Genomic DNA, 15,134 nt, shown 5'->3' with positions numbered 1-15,134 from the left:
CCGCAGTAGTATATTATATGGATCGGACTGCGCGTTGCGGTAGTATATTATATGGATCGGACTGCATGTTGCAGTAGTATATTATATGGATCGGACTGCATGCCACAGTAGTATATTATATGGATCGGACTGCACGCTGCAATAGTATATTATATGGATAGGACTGCACGCCGCAGTAGTATATTATATGGATCGGACTGCACGCCGCAGTAGTATATTATATGGGTCGGACTGCACGCCGCAGTAGTATAGCGCTTGGGCTGAAGGAGCCCCTCCGGAGTCTGCACACCCCCAGTGAGCGCAGTCGACTATTCTTGGATTGGGCTGCATGCCGCAACAGTATATATATATATATATATCGGGTTGCGTGCCGCAGCAGTATACTATATGGATCGCGCTGCACGCCGCAGTAGTACAAATATGAATTCGGTTATCGTGAGGAGTAAATGAAATGAATACTGGCTTAAAGGACTTTTAACTGACTTCTGCATTCAGTTGTTGTTTTTGATATTCTCACTATTTTAATATAGAACTGCGTAGTGTTCTACGAGTTTTCTTTCCGTCAGTCATTATTTATTGCTATTACTCACTGAGTTGGAGTACTCACTTTACTCCCTGCACCATGTGTGTAGATACAGGTATCCCGGAGGCATAGTTTGAGCTTTCTATAGCTTATTCTGGAGTCATCAAGGTATGTGCATGGCGTCCGTAGGACCCGATTTCTCCCCTTATCCTCTTTATTTTCCACATTCTAGACAACTCTATGTATAGGTTGCTACACAGACTTGTATTAGAGGCTCTTGGCTCGTGACATCATATCAGTGGGATTTATATTGATACTTTATGGATTTTCCGCTCTGTTTATCTATTACTACAGAGTTATAATCATGTTAACTTGGCACTAAATCCTATTAATTGGTAATGAATTCTACATAAGGGATTGTGAGTGACGAATTGGTTGGGATTGCCTAGCATCGTGTTAGGCGTCATCGTGACCGGGGATTGAGGTCGTGACAACAAGTTATATCAATTCCTAATGGGGCTTAATGAGACTTATGTTAGTTTCAAAAGTAACCTTCTAATGATGCAACCACTTCCTTCTCTTGACAATGCCTATAATATACTACTTCAAGATGAGAGTCAAAGCATGTCAATTCTACTCCTTAATTCAATTCAGAGTCGGCTTTTTTAATGTCAACAATCTTACCAGGCCTCCTCCTCCTCCTAAATAACAGTACACTCACAAGTTTAATTTTGATCAGAGGGTAAATGTTGATCAGAGAAATTATATGTTTTGTAAACATTGCAAGAAGCCTAGACATTTAATTGATAAATGTTACAAGCTTCATGGCTTTCCATCAAACTTCACGTTCTCCAAGGGAAGAAGAACTGTAGCAAATGTTAGTACTGAACCTGGACTTTCTGATATTGACCATTATACTACTGGTGTTGGTTCTTCCCATCCTGGTTCTTCCAGTTCTTCAGAACTTTTGAGCTGAGTGTGCAGCAGTACAATTAGTTGATGAGTTTACTGCAACAGTCACATGTGTCAACTTTTGATTCTCAGTCCAATCTCATAGCTTCTACCAATTTTGTTGGTACCTCATTGTCTATTGATTTGTGCAATAGTTCCAGTTCTAATTCATGCATGCTTTCTCAGGTTGTAGGATTAACTTAGATACTTGATTCTAGGGCTACCGATCACATGACATCAAATAAGTAATTTCTTTCTAATATAACTCATTTGCATGTTCACTATCTTGTTTCCCTACCTAATGGATATAAAGTAAAAGTGACCAGCACTGGTTCTTTTTCCTTGAATCCATCACTCATTTTTCATAATGTTCTTTATATTCCTTCTTTCCACCACAACCTCATTTATGTACATAGACTCATACATCAGTTTAAAAGCCTTTTTTTGTTCACTTTTGACTCTTGTATACTTCTACCAAAGGCTCATTCTCTAAAGAAGCCTTTGGATCTTGGTAGACTTGATACTGGTCTCTACAAGATTATCTAGAAAAAGCCTTCTCAATATCAAATTTTTACTGATTTATATTCCATGAATAATGTTGTTTCATCTTCTGTTCATTATGTTTCTGCTTCCACATGTGAGAATAATGTTGTTTCATCTAGTTTTTCCCTTGTTGATGCATCTTCTTGTAATTCTAATCCTATCTTGCCTAATATCTGTAGTATTTCTTTCCATTCTACTTCTACTGATATGAATAAAATGAATGTGATTTGGCATCAAAGACTTGCTCATGTTCCTTTTATTAGAATGAAACTTATTTCTGGTTTATCTGATTCTTTGTCTTCCAAACAACCTTTTATTTGTAATGTATGTCCCATGTCAAGGCAAACTAGGATGCCTTTCCCCGATAGTTCTATTACTACTATTAAACCTTTCTAACTTATTCACATTGACACTTGGGGTCCTTACCATACTCCAACATATACTGGGGCTAGATATATTGTAGATGATTATACACGAGCTACTTGGACACACTTAATGGGGGCCAAGAGTAATGCCTTTCCTTTAATCAAGGCTTTTGTTACAATGGTTAAAAATCACTTTCATGTCCCTGTCCAAACTATTAGAAGTGATAATACTCTAGAGTTAGGTTCTAGTTCTTCTGCTTCTGTTTTTTTCTCAAAGAATGGGATCATACACCAGACTAGTTGTCCTTACACCCCTCAACAAAATGGGTAGTTGAAAGAAAGCATCGAACCCTTCTTGAGCATCTAAAGCTTTGTTGTTTCAATCAAACTTGCCTGCTCAGTTCTGGGGTGATTGTTTATTGACAGCAACTTATGTCATTAACAGGTTACCTTCCAAACTCCTCAATGACAAATTCCCATTTGAGACGTTCTATGGTAAGGTGCCTACCTATTTCCATCTGAGATCCTTTGGTTGTTTAAGCTATGCCACAGTCCTCATACCTCATAGGGATAATTTTAAACCTAGAGCTACACCTTGCATTGTTTTTGGCTATCCTTATTCCAAGAAAGGGTACAAGTAATACAATTTATCTACTAAGAAATATTTCATATCCACGGATTTCATGTTTCATGAGCATTATTTTCTTTTTTTTTCAGTACAGAAATGTGTGTGCCCCTTCTCCTTTTCCTTCTTCTGTTTCTCCTGGCCCTAATTCTGATTCTTCTATGTGTCTTCTGCACCTTCTCCTTCCTCTTCTATTTCTCCTTATTCCCCATCTCCCTCTTCTCCTTCTTCTTCCCTTTGTTTTCTCTTTTAGATCTTTCTTCTAATGTTAGTTCTCCTGCTCCACCCATTATTCAGCCTCCTAGAAGATCTTCTAGAGATCATCATCCTACTACTTATCTTCAGGACTACTTATGTAGTTTTCCTTTCACCTCTTCCTTCTCTAATATAGTCCTTCAGCATGCTGAATTTGAACCTGGTACATATTCTCAAGGAGCTTCCATCCCAACTTGGCAGAATGCCATGCAACAGGAGTTTGAGATTTTAGATGCCAATCACACTTGGAATATTGTTAAATTACCTAAAGGCAAGAAACCTATTGGTTGCAAATGAGTTTATAAAGTAAAATACAGAGCTGATGGTAGTGTAGAAAGGTATAAAGCGAGGCTTGTGATAAGGGGGATACAAAGGTAGCAGGTGCTGATTACCTTTTCCCATGTTGTCAAATTGTCCACAGTTAAATGTCTCATAGCAGTAGTTGTCAAAAAAATGGCCTCTGTTTTAATTAGATATAAACAATGCTTTTCTCCATGGTAATTTGGATGAAGAGGTTTACATGAAGCTTCTTCCCGGTCTTTCTATTTCTGCCTTTTCTCCTCCTTCTGCACCCTTAGTATGTAAGTTGAAGAAGTCTTTTTATGGTCTCCGACAAGCTTCTAGACAATGGTATGCTAAGTTGTCCCACGCTTTATGTACTAAGGGTTTCATTCACTCTATTAATGATTACTCTCTATTTGTAAAAGGTTCTCCTAGTTCCTTGACTATATTGGCAGTGTATGTTGATGACATCATATTGACGGGAGATGATCCTAATGCTATTCTTGATTTGAAGTTATTTTTAAATGATTAGTTCAAGATTAAAGATTTGGGTGTTTTGAATTATTTATTGGGCATTGAGGTCTCTTCTTACTCTTCCGATCTGTTGCTCAATCACAAGAAATTTATTTATGAGCTTTTGTCTAAATATCATTGTTCAGATGTTTGCTCTGTTATCTGTCCCTTGGAGCTTAATAACAAGTTATCTGCCGATTTTGGTGACGTGTTGCCTCAGCCTAAGACATATAGGAGCCTAGTTGGTAAGTTGCTCTTCCTTACGCACACTAGACCAGATATCTGTTTTGTAGTTTAACACCTAAGTTAATTTTTAAAATGTCCTCGAGTACCTCACATGTATGCTGCTTTACACATTCTGAGATATCTAAAGGGTACCTTGGATGTTGGGTTATTTTTTCCAACTTTCCTAATCTTACAGTGACTGCCTATAGTGATACCAGAAAGTCTGTGACTGGGTTTTGCATTCTTCTGGGGAATAGTTTGATTGGTTGGAAATTTAAAAAGCAACCTATATTTTCCTTGTCTTCTGTCGAAACTGAATATAGGGCTATTAGTAAGGTTGTTGCGGAGTTAACTTGGCTAGTTCGTCTTTTATCGGACTTGCATGTTTCTGTCTCATTTCCAATTTCAGTTTTTTGTGATAATCAGGCAACTATCCGCATTGCCAAGATCCCAGTTTTCCATGAGCGCACCAAGCACATTGAGGTGGATTGCCACTTTCTTCACACCAAATTGGTTGAGGGACTCGTTCACTTGGCTCATGTTTCTACTTCCAAGCAACTGGCAGATATTCTGACTAAGCCTCTAACTAGGCAGAGTCACCTTCATCTTCTTTCCAAGTTGCAGGTACTTTCCCCCTCCAACTTGAGGGGGGAGGGGTGTTGGACGTGGATACTATTTGGCTTCTGGGCCTCGGCAGAAATAGGCCCAGGTTTGTATAAGCTTATTTGTTTAGCTTCTTTTACTAGTTTAGTCCAGTTTAATCCATTTAGCATTCCGGGTTTTGGCCCTTACACTTATTTTGTACATATTTTGACACTTTTGTCATTCTGAGATAATGAAACAATCGAAAAGCTTCTCCTTTTTCCTTTGTATTCTCTTCAGAAACCCTAATTGATTTTTCTTGACGATTTCATGGTTTTCCAAACTTTTCAATCTTCGCGAGTGAGTAGTTGTTTCTCCTAAAGATTAGGCTCATACGGCATAAGAAAAAAGCGGATTAGGAATGACTCAAGAATCTGTGTACTCTTAAGAAATTATTAACAATGTGACCTTTTGACAATTAATTAAACATAAAAAATGAATAATAGATTCCTTCTAAATGCTTTTAAAAATAAAAATTGTGAGTGGTCAAGCTCCTCTTTCCATGTTCTAAATTCACAGGTTGGCAAAGACAACATTAAACAAAGACCAAGATACAGATTCAATAATTAAAAGTAACCTGGCTATATTTTCAAGTTTTGGGTTTAAGTGGAGTAGTAGGTAATGATGACATTTATTCACACCATTTTACAATTTGGTCAATAAGAAAATACTAATAGTACAAAACATCGTCTTGGAAAGAACAAAGTAGCAGTAGGTGAGAACAAAGAAACTACAAATATTCTCTTTTCGACTTTAAGAAACTTTGCAACTTGCGGTTAATAATTTACTCAAACACTAATATGTGGTCAATTATTTACACAGAAAAAGAGAAGAGAGAGCAATTGAGATTCAGTTGTGTTAAACCGTAGTACAACACAGACAAAATAAGGTACGAAACTAGTGTCAAATTTCATGTTTTTCGAATGTTAGGCACATGAAAGGGGAAAGAACGCTTACAGGTTTCGCTATGATGTTGAAAGAGGTTTTTTTTCCATGGAAATGGAAAAAGAGGGACTGAAAATGCGGGTGTGTGAAGAAAAAGAAGAGGCATTCATGAAAAGAATTTCGGACGATTAATTTCCTACATGCCACAGCTGAGGTGCAAAATATGAAAAATAGGGAAAGTGAGTAGGGAGAGTAGTGATAATTAGTTGTATAAGGTCCTATAAAAAATGACCCCGTACAAATTAGTTTTTTTTATCCATTTCGAAATAATTCAAGTTGAATAATCAGACGTTATAAAGGCTAGTGTATAATTAAAATCCGATTTAAGTTTTAGGCGTACTTGTCCCTTTTTCCTTGTTTTTAATAATGATTCATAGACATGATGGTAAAGAATGAATCAACAAACATATATTTTTCAGCAATTTAAAATTACAACACAATTTAATAAAGAAATTTATAGAATATTAGAGAGTACTTATAAAATAATCCGACAATCACGCGGACTGAATTTTGGAGAAGTCAAGGTTTGTGAACTAAAAAGCTTGTTCACAGTATAAACAGTCACGAATTTAACCTCTTAGAAGCTCTTCAATACACTATTTAAGCATTTGTTCATACTCAATCTAGACACGCCTTGACACAGTAAACTGCTCAAACAACCACAACAACCACCTAATAAAATTCCACAAGCGGGGTATGGGAGGTTAGTGTTTACGCAGACCTTATCCCTTCTCCGAGAGAGAGGTTGTTTCCAATAAACTAAGAAGACGAAAACAGATAATATAAACTGCTCAAACACTGGTTTCTAATAGGTGTATATCTAGTGAGACGATACATCTAAAATACTAACAAGGATATGAATATCTCCTGGAAGGTGCTTTGGGACTCATGGAACATTAGGATTGTCCTTCTCCTCAGCTTTTTTCTGCAAGTGTTGCTAATCTTCTTTGCACCTCTTAGAAAGCGTGTTTCGACTGTGTTTCTGATCTTGCCCCTCTGGTCAGCCTACTTGCTTGTAGAATCCGCTGCTAATTTTGCACTGGGACACATCTCCTACAGCCAAGGGAGGAATGTCTTTGGCACTGATGGCGGCGACATCCAATAACTTCAAGCATTCTGGGCAGCCTTTCTGTTGGTACATCTTGGCGGCCCTGACACCATTAGTGCCTTTACTCTCGAGGACAATGCACTGTGGTTTAGGGAACTTTTGCGGTTCATGTTCCAGATTGGCGCTGTGGTGTATGTCCTCATCCAGACATTTCCTGGTAACAAGTTGTGGATCCCAACAGTGATAATAATTTTAACTGGACTAATCAAGTATGGTGAGCGTATTCGAGCTTTACATCTCGCAAGTCCAAGTCGTTTTCGCGAATCCATGATGAGGGATCCGGATCCCGGGCCTGATTATGCCAAGCTAATGGACGATTACTCTGCAGCATGGGCGGCCAATCTACCAGCTACTATGAATATGGTTCACGAGTTCGGAGCAGAAATAGGTGATGAAGATTGGCCTGGCGGACCAAGGCTACCGGATCTTGAGGTGGTAGAATCTGATCACTGGCCTGCAGAAGAAACAGCTGATCTGTATCTGATTCACGAGTTCAGAGGGGAAATACCTAAAGGAAGGCCTGTCAAGCGAGGGCTATCGGATCTTGAAGTGGTGGAAGAAGCATATTACTTCTATGAGAAATTCAAAGGACTGATTGTTGATCTCATACTTGACTTCAGACAGCGTAATGAAAGTCGCAACTACTTCCTCGACTTAAATTCAACAGATGCCTTTCGAGTTATAGAGACTGAACTTAACTTCATTTTTGACGTTCTTTATACTAAAGTGACAGTGGTAAATTCTCCATGGGGTTATGCAAGGCGAGCAGTATCTTTCATTCTCCATGTTGTTGCTGGAATTCTCGTCTACCGTTGGGATAAAAGGGGAGTTCCTAGGTGGGATATTGGAATCACTTATACCTTTCTCCTAGGTTCTCTTCTCTTGGATTTGACGGCTTTTCTTATGCTTATCTTCTCAGATTGGACAACAGTTGCCCTGAAGAAAATGAGTTACTCTCATTTACGCCGTTTGCCTATGCCTTTTCGATGCTTGCACCGTAGGTGGGCTGAATCCGTTTCACAATTCAACCTGATTGACTATTGCATACATGCGCGCTCAGAGAGAAGGGAACGGACATATTAGTATTTTGGCATCGCTGATATATTGGACAGGATCGTGTATGTGGATAGTGATCCATTCACTACAGAATTGAGGGAATTCATACATAAAGAGCTAAAAGTGAAGTCCTTTTTCGCTAAAGATTTAAAAATAGCCAAGGAAATGTGGTTAGCCAAAGGAGAATGGACTCTTCGTATGAATAATTGTAGTCAGCTGCTTCCTTTCATCACTGATTCTAGTTACGACGAGTGCCTTCTAGTTTGGCACATTGCTACAGAACTCTGTTATAGCCAAGACTTGGTTAGCCAGGCTCAGAGAATTAATGAAGAAAACGAGGAAAGCAAAGTGAAAAAATTCCGAATGCCGTTTGCACATTGTTTTTGGAGAAAAAATAAAAGGGATCAGAGTGATCATCAGTTCAACTACCGCCAGATTTCGAAGGTTCTTTCAGATTACATGCTCTACCTCCTCGTTATGCAGCCATCAATGTTGTCCACTGTGGAAGGTATCGGACAGATTAGATTCAGAGACACTTGTGCTGAAGCCAAGGAGTTTTTCCGCAGCAGGGATTTAATGAAGAGTACTACCGAAGATCAAGGTGAGCGATGCTGGAAAAACTTCTTTACCAATTGCTTCTCAACAGGAAGAACAACGGGGGATGAGCACCGCGACCCCCTTTTGAAACATACAGACGAAGAAAATATCGTTTGCTGTCCTGAAAAGAAACCAAATCAAGAAGACGAGGAACATAAACGAGCATGCAATGCTATCCTTAGCGTGAACGCAGTGGTGAAACCCGCGCTAATAAAGGGAGATCAGAGTAAAACGGTCTTGTTTGATGGACGTATTTTAGCTGAAGAGCTGGAAAAACTTGAAAAAGATCACAGTTTCAATAAATGGGAGATATTAAGCGAGGTATGGGTTGAAATGCTCTCATATGCGGCAATTAACTGCAACGCCAATAACCATTGCCATCAGCTTAGCAAAGGAGGAGAGCTTATAACTTTGGTTTGGTTGTTGATGATTCATTTTGGCTTTGGAAACAATTATCAAATACGTGAAGGTCATGCAAGGACAGAACTGGTTGTGGACAATAATTAGCTTCTTTTTGCACAATGTTGTATTTCAAGATGATCTTATCTTAAAGATCTAGATTCGTAATATGGATTGGGGTTTGGTTTTTTTCCTAGTTCAGTTCAGTTCAGTTCGGTTTAATAGCCTCTCTACCTCTCCAGGCAGGGGTAAGGTCCGCTTACACATTACCCTCCCCAGACCCCACTTGTGGATTATACTGGGTATTGTTGTTGTTGTAGTTCGGTTTAATAGATTCGATTTTTCGGTTTTGGACCTGTTAAATTGGACAGCCAGACAGGAATTAATAATTGCAAAATTTCTTGGTGCTACACATGTTTTTTTTGCAGAAAATAAGGTGAAGGATTGTAGTAATATATTGCGTTCAAGATAAACATGCATAAGATTCAATTAAAGAAAAAACTAATCAAGAAGCTTGAAGGAGTGGAATAGAAAGACTCGTTCGAACGAACTAAGAATGTCGTTTTGAAAGAAAGGTAATTGTATTATACTCCCTCCCTCCGGTCCAAAATAAGTGATCAATTTGCCTTGGGCATACCCATTAAGGAAATACTAAATTCTAGACAAAAATAGTTAATGTAATTAAATTATCCTTAATTAAATGTTGCTGCATAATTTAATGTGGGGAGTAAAAGACTTTAGGAATACATACATAAGGGTAATTTTGAAAAAACAAATTGAATTTTTTCTTGATTATATAAATGGACACTCATATTGGGTCAAAATAAAAAGACAAATTGGTCACACTTATTGTGAACTGGAGGGAGTAGAACAACACTAAGCTAGTGTTGAAATATTTACAGGTTCAGCATAAAACTGAAAAAGGAATCCCTTTCTAATCTTTTATTGATTCTGCATCATTTAAAAACTCCTAATTACACAGAAAACATTAAGAATGTCTCAAGACAAATGTAGTCAAATGCGGGTCATAACATTCATGAAGCATGTTCTTTGCTAGTAGAAGTAATTAATTAGGGTTCTTGGACAATCAGGGGAATTGAGTCCTTAACTATTTTGGGTAAAGTAAAACTGACCATCACAAAAGTGAAAGCTCATTCCTGCCATTACCATCTGCGCTTTTTTCTTAGGCAAAATACACGCCTAAAGTTGGTCTCAGCTGTCAGTTAAACGCTCTAACTTACCTAATGATTTTCTAGACACCTTAACTTGACATAAGGCAAAATACATAAGTTGTCACCTGACCTATTGTCCAAATCCCCTTTACACACTTTCTATGGACGATAATAATATTACACACGCAACCTTTTTAAACTGTATCTAGAACACACCTCTTTTGACCAGGTCCCGTAAAAAGTTCATTCGTGTATTTCACGTGTTTGACTTTTTTTTATAAACTTAAAAATAAAAATATAAAATATAAAATTACAAATATGCCCTCATCCTCTTCAACTCATACCTGCAACACTATTATACCTGCAACACCATTATAGAGCAGGTTTTAAAATGGAGACAACCAAGAACATTCTACCAAAATATTCCTTGCCATCAAATATGGTCATTAAGCTATAAGACAACTTTTTGAAATCATTACTGCCATTTGATTTAAAATTACATATGCAAAACCAAATTGAGGAGGAAATTCAATCAAAAGTTGACGGAATTGCGTTACTAGTTAGGTTTCTACAATGAAGTCAACACGGCCGGCTCAACCTGACCCACTCACTCTTTAGGTTCGCTTTCTTCAAAGAACGCCACCGGTTCACCTCGCCGGTCACACGAAACGCCGACACCAGTGTAATTTCCTCGCTCGATATCCCTTTTCCCTTGCATCCAGTTCCTTCCTCCCTGCTGTCGAGCTAGAACTCGAACTACCTGTTCTCTTGTGTGACTACCAGAATTTATCCGACGACGTCGAGTCCAATGTATCATTTTGGCTTCTGTTCTTCGATAGAGTCGGCGGCGGCAGAGTTGTACATGGAGTACCTTGCTTATATGCTCCTGATGCTTTCAATGACACATCCTTTATCTACACCACAAATTGGGGGAGTGAGTTCGGAGGATGAAGATGGAGAAGAAGGGGTTGTGACCCAATTAAATAAAATTTGAACACGTGGCACTTTAAGAAATAATATAATAGCAAAAAATTAAATTTCACGTGCTTCTTTTGTGTGTAAACACGCAAGTCAAAAATGGTATGCACTAGATACACTTTAGAAAGATTGTGTGTGTAATATTATTATTGTTCACAAAAACTGTGTAAAGGGAATTTGGGTATATTTAACCCTTAGACATAACTGTAACATATGAGCACCTTATGCGCATGTCAAGTTGTGTAGTTTACACTTACATTTGAGCGCGTGAAAAAGCCTAATTATATTTTTCCCTTTTCTTTTTTCTCCTAAAAATCTTCAGCTTCCTTCCTCAAAATTTCTGGTGACTTTTTCCACCGTTTTCACAAGTTTTAAGCTTCACAAACGCGTAATTTCCATATATCAACAGAAAATTAAGAAGCCCAAAATTCTTAATGTTACATTAATTCTTATTATCGCATTACTGGTCATGCTCAAAGACGAGAAGAAAGATCCTCAAAATGGGGTCACCAAAAATACCTCTGTTACGCAACAATCCAAACTTAACACCACAAAATAATGTCCATCCATTTCGCACATTAACGGGAAATCTTCAATCTTTGACATCGACGGTGATAATGAAACCGAGGTTGTCTAGAAGAAGCTCATAAAAATGAAATTGGGGCTGCCCCAAATTTTCATCTTTTTCCTTCTTATTCATCAGTTTTAAAATATAAAAAATTCCATGTCTTTACTTCTGCCATGAATTCCAATTATAAGAAACAATAAATTCCAACACTTCTATTTATCAGGAGAGTGGGCATGAAACAATTTCATACTCATTCTCTGATTCTTTTTATCACTATAGCCGCAAAATAGTTCAAATTCTAAGTTTGGGAGGTGGATTGTTGACGTTCTGGTGGTTGACAGTGAGAAAGAATGAGAGTAGAGGTGGTATTTTGGTGAAATTTTTGGATGAAAAAGACAAATAATAAACGTATATTCTTGCGTGCACCTCCTCTACTATTCTACTGGGTGAATAGACAAAAGGGACCGAGGATTTGAAGTTATGGACTTCTGAATTCTAGCCCTAAGGGGTTCTTGGATTCTATGAATTTGTTAAGATAAATACACGAACACTACTGAGCTCCCGAACTTGTACTGTAAACAGTACATTTGCCCCCCTAAGCACAGTTATTCTGTCCATTAAGGTTTGATTAGATGGGAAGAGATAATCCAATATTTTCTGTCTCAGCTACAATTAAAATTTTGATCTTCTAAAGTGCAATGATAGAATGATCTATCAAGATTTTTCATTTTTACAATCCAACCATATATTTATTGATTGTGAAAAAATCTTTTAAACTATCGGTATAATATTTAACCTACTATATAAAATATGTCAACTTTTTTTAAGTTGTCGATCAATATCAATTAAAGATGAATGGTTATTTGCAATTACCTTATAAGTGATATATTGTTTCATTTCCTCACTCTTCTAGCTTTGATTTAAACGTTCTTCTTTCAATAGTAGTTATTCTTTATCTTGATGTTGCAAAAGCTTTTGGTCCTTAAGTATGATCGCTCTTATCCACTCTTGAGTTTATAAGTGGTTATGTTGAATTAGTTGCACATGACTATGGTCTTTTTGTAGCCGGGATTCCCTTAACCAAGATTTTGCGTGAATAGTTAAGAGGAAAGAAAGGACCTGTAGATAATAATAATAAGAAAGGGCGCGGCATTTGCACGAGCGAAATGGATGAGCAAAAGTTATCATGCAATGGAGTGAGGAATAGTCATAGCCTCATGTAAGACAACTAAAATTATGTTCGGATAATTTTATAGACCTCCCCTTAGGTTTGGCCTAATCACACTAATATCCTAAATCACAAGGGCAACTAGTGTGATGAGGCCAAACTTGAGGGGAGATCTTCCAAATTATTCGTATTTTTTAAACTATCAGTGGCTTAGAATTTAATTAAACTCACTAATTTTAAATGTGTGTTGATGACTGCGTTATAAGCTGAATGACCCAACTCTGCAATTCAAGAACATTTTTTAAATCTTGTCGGCAACTCAAGATTTATACGTTTTAAAACTATGTTTATTTAAGTATAACTACACAATCCCTGACAATCCCATTGATGCTATTTGACACTAATCATATAGGAGTATGTTTTAACGGATACTGAGTTCCCATAAAAAAAAATTAAAGAGGAGCGTATATATAAATCATTTCTTTCAAGCGCATGGTTTTGTATTATAAATAATTTGGCCAGCTTTATCAATCCTTATCTGCTATATTTGGTGTTTCCGGGTCGTGACAATAATTAGGTAAGATATTAATCTGATATTTATTTTGATTGACTTCTTGGGATTATTATTTGGATTAACTAATTTTGATTTTTTGTATAGTAAGTATACCAAGTAAATTTTATGGATGATCATACAACTTTGCGTTCATTACCTTAAAATTATTTTTTTTTGTCACGTAAAGGTCATTAAACTTTGTATTCATTATCAAAAAATTACTTTTCTTTCTTTTGTTACACAAAAATTATGTTACTATGCTCTAGTCATCGCAATATTCACTTTGACCAAATTTTATAAACTTTCACATAAAAATTCTATTATGCCCTTGACATTATAAATTTTCCTCATCTATGTAATACCCTCTATATTATATACATATAATATATTTTTACCTATATATTTTACTAATAATTAAAATAACTTAATATTATTTGATTTATTATTTTTATAATATATTTGACATTTAATTTTTCCTTAACGTTAATTTTCAATATATAGATATAGCATTATCAATTGTTTTAGTAACACTATTGTGAATAAATCTCAAGTCAATATTATTGACCATACCTAACGAAATATTTTTAACAAAAATTATAAAATTAAAGTTCATAGATTTATCAGTCAAGCTATATTCGTTAATCAAACAAACAAAATACCCACATTTAGCACACTGACGTATCAAATTAACACTTTCAAAAAAAAAATAACAGATAAAAGCTTTAAAATACTTAATATTAACACAAATATATTTGAATTTTTTTTTTAAAGTTTTACTGACTATAAAATATTATTATTTGTTAACTAATTTTTTTATTTTAAATAAATATTTTTGTCGTTTTTATGTTTCAATATATGTTCATGTTTGAATATGATTAAACTAATTGAGTGCCATGACAAAATTATTTATACATATATATTATAAAATAATATCAAGTTATTTTAACTATAAGTAAAATACATAGGTAAAAATATTATATATATAATGAGCAGATTTATAATGCCAAGGGCATAATAGACTTTTCAGGTGAAAGTTTTATAAAATCTGGACAAAGGAAAAATTGTGATAACTAAAGCATAAAAATAAGTTTTGGGTAACATAAGAAAGAAAAGTGACTTTTGGGTAATGCACACAAAGTTTAATGACTTTTACGTAACAAAAAAAGTGACTTTAGGATAATAAACACAAAGTTGAATGACCATCCATAAAATTTACTCGGTATACTTACTATACTAAAAATCGAAATTGTTAATCCAAATAATATCCCGAGAAGTCAATCAAAATAAATAGAGGAATTTTCATAAAGCACTACATTTTAGTAGTAATTAGTCATCTATAGATATCATTTGCTATATTACGGATTATAGATACCTTTTCTGTGGTTATAAGATGTATTTGATGTATTTAAGCTATTGTATTCATAAATACATGAGCAAAAATAGGCGTGAATCAGGGAAGTCCAGTTAATCAGTTGTTGTATTCGAGTGTATTCGACTGTATTCATGGAGTGAAACGTGGTATTACAGTTGGACAGATTATTGTATTCGATTGTATTCACGGCGTGAAATAGGGGATTACACTGTTTTTAAAACGGAAAGTGAATCAATTAACATAATAGATTTCTAATATAATTCAACAAACTCAATTATAACACACAAATTTTGT

The 15,134-nt window shown here is 36.0% G+C and overlaps 1 pseudogene; it reads left to right on the top strand.

Moving 5' to 3' along the window:
• The first annotated feature begins 6,455 nt into the window (after positions 1-6,455).
• On the top strand, positions 6,456-9,449 carry LOC107783902 (uncharacterized; annotated as a pseudogene).
• Positions 9,450-15,134: the final 5,685 nt, after the last annotated feature.

This window comes from Nicotiana tabacum, chromosome 20, assembly GCF_000715075.1.
Source record: "Nicotiana tabacum cultivar K326 chromosome 20, ASM71507v2, whole genome shotgun sequence".
NCBI lineage: Eukaryota > Viridiplantae > Streptophyta > Magnoliopsida > Solanales > Solanaceae > Nicotiana > Nicotiana tabacum.
This window is presented reverse-complemented; position numbering and strand designations above follow the sequence as displayed.